We start from the raw sequence: 6,117 nt of genomic DNA, 5'->3' as shown, positions 1-6,117 counted from the left end.
TAAAGTTGCAGGACTGTTTTCCAAAAGCCTCCTAAGGTCAAGTACTCTGTAAAGTTGGTAAAGACCAACCTTCCAGATCCTCAACATTTTAAATACCTGCTTTTTGACTGCTTTTTGTAGTTCATCTTTATGCAAGAGGGTTTTTGTTTGTTTCTTACTTTCTTAGTGACATTACCTGTCTGGGGTAGAAGCATGAGGAGAAATAAAAAAAATCTTGATCAATTTCTCCAGGCAATTATTACTTGAAATATGATTGTCTCACCAGAAGATTTTTTTTCTACTTTTTTGAGTCATGGTTTCATTCCTCCAAATAAATTAGGCCATGACTATCTGCAGGCAATTCATTAAATTCTCTGATTTGGAATGTAACATCAAGTTTCTCTTCCCCTATATGCTTGTTCATAAGGGGCCGTAAGAAAGGCCATAAGGAGGATCTGGGGAACTACAGGCCTGTCAGCCTGACCTCAGTGCAAGGGAAAGCTATGGAGCAAATAATCTTGAGTGAGATCACATGGCACATGCATGGTATCCATGGGATCAGGCCCAGACAACAGTGGTTCATGAAAGGCAGGTCGTGCTTGATCAACCTCATCTTCTACGACTGGGTGATAAGATTGGTAGATGAGGGAAAGGCTGTTGATGTAGTCTACCTAGACTTCAGCAAAGCCTTTGACACAGTATTCTCTTGGGGAAACTGGCTGCCTGTGGCCTGGACAGATATACCCTTCTTTGGTTAAGGAACTGGATAGAGGGCTGTGCCCAGTGGGTAGTAGTTAATGGAGTTAAGTCCAGCTGGTTACAAGTGGTGTCCCCCAGGGGTCAGTTCTTGGGCCCATCTTGTTTAATATCTTTATTGACCTAGATGAGGGGATTGAGTGTACCCTCAGTAAGCTTGCAGATGACACCAAGTTGTGAGATAGTGTCGATCTGCCTGAGGGTAGGGAAGGCCCTTCAGAGGGATCTAGATAAGCTGGATTGCTGAGCTGAGGTGAATGGGATGAGGTTCAACAAGGCCAAGTGCTGGGTCCTGCACTTTGGCCACAATAACCCCATGCAGCTCTATAGGCTTGGGGCTGAGTGGCTGGATGACTGTGAAGAGGAAGTGGACCTGGGGGTGTTGGTTGATGCTTGGCTGAACATGAGCTGACAGTGTGCCCAGGAGGCCAAGAGCGTCAATGCCATCCTGGCCCGCATTAGAAATAGTGTGGCCAGCAGGAGCAGGGAGGTAATCATCCCTCTGTACTCAGCCCTGGTGAGGCTGCACCTTGAGTACTGTGTTCAGTTTTGGGCCCCTCACTACAAGAAAGACATTGAGGCCTCGGAATGAAACTGGTGAGGGGTCTGGAGCACATCTTATGAGGAACAGCTGAGGGAGCTAGGATTGTTTAGTCTGGAGAAGAGGAGGCTCAGGGGAGACCTCATTGCACTCTACAGCTTCCTGAAGGGAGGCTGTGATGAGGAGGGGTTTGGCCTCTTCTCCCAGGCAAAAAACAGGACCCAAGGAAATGGCCACAAGTTGTACCAGAGGAGGTTTAGGTTAGACATAAGGCATGCAGTGCAGTGGGCTGATCTACAAGCTTGACTTTTTTTTTTCCATGAAAAATGAAACTTCACAGAATAAATTCTCCAATTCTGGGCTTTGACTATTGTATATTTATACATATACATAGAATTACAGAATCATAGACTGGCCTGGGTTGAAAAGGATCACAAAGATCATCTAGCTTCAACTCCCCTACTATGTGCAGGGTTGCCAGCCACTAGACCAGGCTGCCCAGAGATACATCCAGCCTGGCCTCGAATGCCTCCAGGGATGGGGCATCCACAACCTCCTTGGGCAACCCGTTCCAGTGCATCACCACCCTCCGTGTGAAAAACTTCTTCCTAATATCCAACCTAAACCTCCCCTGTCCCAGTTTAAAACCATTCCCCCTTGTCCTATCACTATCCACCCTCGAAAACAGACGTTCCCCCTCCTGTTTGTATGCTCCCTTCAAGTATTGGAAGACCACAATGAGGTCTCCCTGTAGCCATATGTATATGTATATACACATACCTATATGTATACATGTACACATACCTGCACATATACATAGGGCTGCACTGTAAAGCAAGACGACTTGTCTTTGTTTTAAATCTGAGGGAAAACTGTTTTATTTTAAACCAAAATACACTTTTAGCACTTTAAGCTCTTCTAACAGAAAATCCATCCTGTAAAAACTTGAATTTAAGTATAAATATTCCTGAAAATTGCTTAGATTGCTGGTAAAACAATTTTCTAACAACTCATATTTTTTGGGCAAACTGTAAGTGACCTCTGGAGCCTTATTCAGCAACAAGCCATCCGCCACAGCAAGGACAAGCTGGCACCTGCAATCTCTCCTCTGGTAAAACGCCTCCTCAAAGCTGTCAGTGCTGTCTTTGGCCCCTTCTATACCGACCTGCAGGTGTAGGTGAGTGTCTTCTCCTCCCCAAACAATATGATACAAGGTACAAGGTATGTTCAGATCCCATCTGACCTAGCTGTCTGAAATTCCTATCTATGAAAAAGACATTATGGCAGAGAGCTTAGAAGCACTCCTGGTACAGTTTGATGTGTATTCCTTCTGTACTCCTGGGAAGAACCACAACAATTTTGTAATTGGTGCTATTATACAAGGATCGAATCCATACAATATATTTTTTCTTCTAAAGCGTATCTTTGGTGTAAATCAAGCATGTTCAGTGTGTGGGCCTCATAATGACCACCTTGCCCTGTGCTATAAAGGGTGGTCCTAGGCATGCACCTATCCCTCAACGACAACCAAACCAAACCATCAGTGAGCTATTAAAAGTATGTCAATTGGAAGTAGGGCACAGGGAGGGCAGTGCCGTGCAGTGCTTATTCAAGTGATGGCAATTAATTGTGTGCATTTTAATACATTGGCTAAACACAGTTCTGTCAGTGGTGAAGAATGCTCAGCCTTGCTTTCCGTTTTGATAAAGGAGTTTGTAAAGGAGTTTGAGAGTAGGTTTCAAGGTTGCAAAAAAAAAAAAAAAAAAAAAAAAAGAATTTATGTTTGTGACATCATTTTCAGTTGACATAAATATATTACCTGAAAATTTTCAAATGGAATGTATAAAGTTGCAATCAGATATTCAACTCAAAAATCTGATCATGTTTCTTTACCAAACTTTCCTAAGACCTCTCTTACCAGAGAAAAATATCCTTCGCTTCATAACCATACCTTATTCGTGTCATCACTTTTTGGCAGAATCTACACTGGTGAACAATTGTCCAGGATGAGGGACAGGAAGAGTAAAATTTCATCAAATTTCATCAAAATTCGTACCTGATGTACACCTTGAGAGATCATAGAGAATTGTAACCACTTCCATAGGACAAGACTGATGCATTTGTTTTGCAAAACCGAGGACAAATATCCCACTAATTTTATGGTTTTGTTCCTCTCTTTTTTTAATGTTTTAAGGCAAATATTAAAAATTAAAATGCTTTGTTAGTTATATATTGATGATATTATATACTTTTTGAGGGCTGCTCCAAAAGTAATGCCTCCTGTTTTATTATGCTTGCCCATGACATCAGAGGAAGATGTTGATGGTATGGCAGTAGAGGCTGAACCTTCCCACCCATATCCCATTACATTTTGTTGCCTTGTGACAGATGGAAGGAAAATGGCAGTCTGACAAAATGGTGTCTGACGTGGAAGTATGTATAAAGCAAAGTTGTGTCCTTGAATTTTTCTATGTGGAAAAGGCACCTACTAACATACATTGATGCTTGCTGAATGTTTATTGAGACCAAACAGTGGATGTGAGCACAGTGAAGCAGTGGGTGGTGCGTTTCGTCAGTGGTGACGGTGGTTCACCTCTACTGGTAGAGATTTCTATGAGCTCAGCATGCAGGCTCTTGTTCATCGCTGGTGAAAATGCACAGGTAAAGGTGGAAATTATGTTGAAAAACAATGTTTTGTAGTTGAGAATTTGCTTTATCAAATAGTGTTATTGTGCTATTTCTATCTGTTGTAGATTCCATGGAAATAAATAGGAGGCATTATTTTCAGCGTAACTTATGCTTGTATGGTCCAAGACAATTCCTCTTTACTCAGTGTGGCCTAGGCAAGCCACAATGTTGGACACACATGGTCTAAATGACATCCAGAGAGATCTTCTAGTCTCAGTGACTCTGTGAGTCTGTGTTTCTGTAAATATCCAACCTTCATCTACTGATGAAAACTACCTTTTTCAAATCAATAGTAATTAAAAGATGTGTATGCAGAACAATTTATAGGGATGCATCCATTAACTTCAGCATCTTGTATGACTTGGGACTTCTAATCTTAATTTTGTAGCTCTCTTCCAAGTCTCTTCCATCAGTATCACCGATTCATTTTCCTTGCACAGCTCTCTGGAATCTACCTATTTGCCTTGTTCTCAGTCAATAATGATTTTTCATCTTTCCCTCTCGTGAGTAAAGGTGGTTAGTTTTGATGCAAAAGATTGGCTCATACAGAGCTTTTTCTTGGATGCCAGGTGATGGGAAGATTCAGACACTGGCCACCAACGGTCAGTTGAACCTACTGTGTGTACTCAACTGAAGCACGCTAATGCAGTTTACCTAGCTCACCAGAGAACTCTAGAGTCATAAAATCCTATATACAGGTTCCTGTATTCATATTCATTTTCTTTCTTGAGAAGTCCCAGAGAATCCCCTGAAATCATTGCTGATTCAGGAATGTTAAACTAGAGGGAGAAGCAAATCATACATTTATGAAACACATGACAAAATTTGTCACCCCTTGGCATAAAATTTCAGAACTGAAAATTTTAAAAACAAACTACAAAGATCCTTATATGGAGGAGGATGGTCCTGGTAGGGGTTTCTTCTAGTCTGGCCTTTTCAATCTGTGATTTTTCAATTTTGTTATGATTCTCAGACTCCTTGTAAAATCTTTGTTGAGGCAACTGGTTTCTGCAGGTCCATTATTCTCAGGGGTCTTATTAGCTTTGATATAGTTTATATTTTATAAACGTAAGACCTTACTGAAAAGAATGTCTCTGAGAATTGCTAAATCCAGGGTGTTTTATGTGCTAGATTGATAAATAACATTTAAAAAAACAACACAAATACAACATCTGTTTAAATAGACGGCAGCTACCCCTAGAAGGGAGAGGAGAGGGAAATCAGCTCGTAGTGTAACACCTGCTTCAGGCTAAAACAGTAAAATTCAATTCATTTTCATACAGCATCTTTCATATAAAGCCTCTCAAAACACTTTATCACTATACCAAGAGATAAAATGACAAGATAACTTGTTACAGAAGAGGTCATTGAAACCCTCACATCAACAGCAAAGAAGGAAGCTGAACACTGGAATGCACTGGGCTAGGATAAATTAAATTAAGAAAAAAAAAAACACAAAAATTTGAAGGAGACAATAATGTCTGTGCACCACACAGCAGAAAGAAGAAGAGATGAGTGAGGATAGGGGATGGGAGTGGGGTTGGAGATGAGAATGAGGACGGGGATAGAGTTAGAGATGGAGAAAGAGACTGAAATGGGGATGGAGATAAGAATGTTTTCCCCTTGCACAAAAACTTGCTTCTGCTATTTTCATGTAGTATTTAAATTTCATAGCCTTGCAGGAAAGGTAACTTCATCTTGCAAAATGAAGAATCCTAGACATAAATAAATATGTTTCAAGGACTGTCCTTGCAACAGATCCAGCTTCCTACTCACCACAGTTGGAGGATAACTAAGACTGCCAATACTTATTAATACACAAATACAAAATTTGCCTCTGTTACTTTAAACAAACACAGCATTTTCAAATTTTCTGGTGCAGTAGTGTACAGGCTTTTTTTTTCCGCAGGTCCATGAGTGCTTGAGTTCCAGTCTGGATGCTTGAATTATTTATTGAAATAACAGTTTTCACTTTGTCCTGTTGTCTCTGAAGATCACAACATGAATCAGTGTTAGGGACATGGATATGGTTCAGGACTTGGTCCCCAGTGCTGAGCTCCAGATGTCAGGCAGATGGCACCAACACACAGAAGAAAGGGACAAGAATAGAGACCAGCCCTGGAAAGCCAACTCTCATCTAGTTTTGATCATAT

Source organism: Gallus gallus, chromosome 1, assembly GCF_016699485.2.
Source record: "Gallus gallus isolate bGalGal1 chromosome 1, bGalGal1.mat.broiler.GRCg7b, whole genome shotgun sequence".
In the NCBI taxonomy this organism is placed as follows: domain Eukaryota; kingdom Metazoa; phylum Chordata; class Aves; order Galliformes; family Phasianidae; genus Gallus; species Gallus gallus.
The sequence above is the reverse complement of the archived record's forward strand: the minus strand, read 5'-3'. Positions refer to the sequence as shown.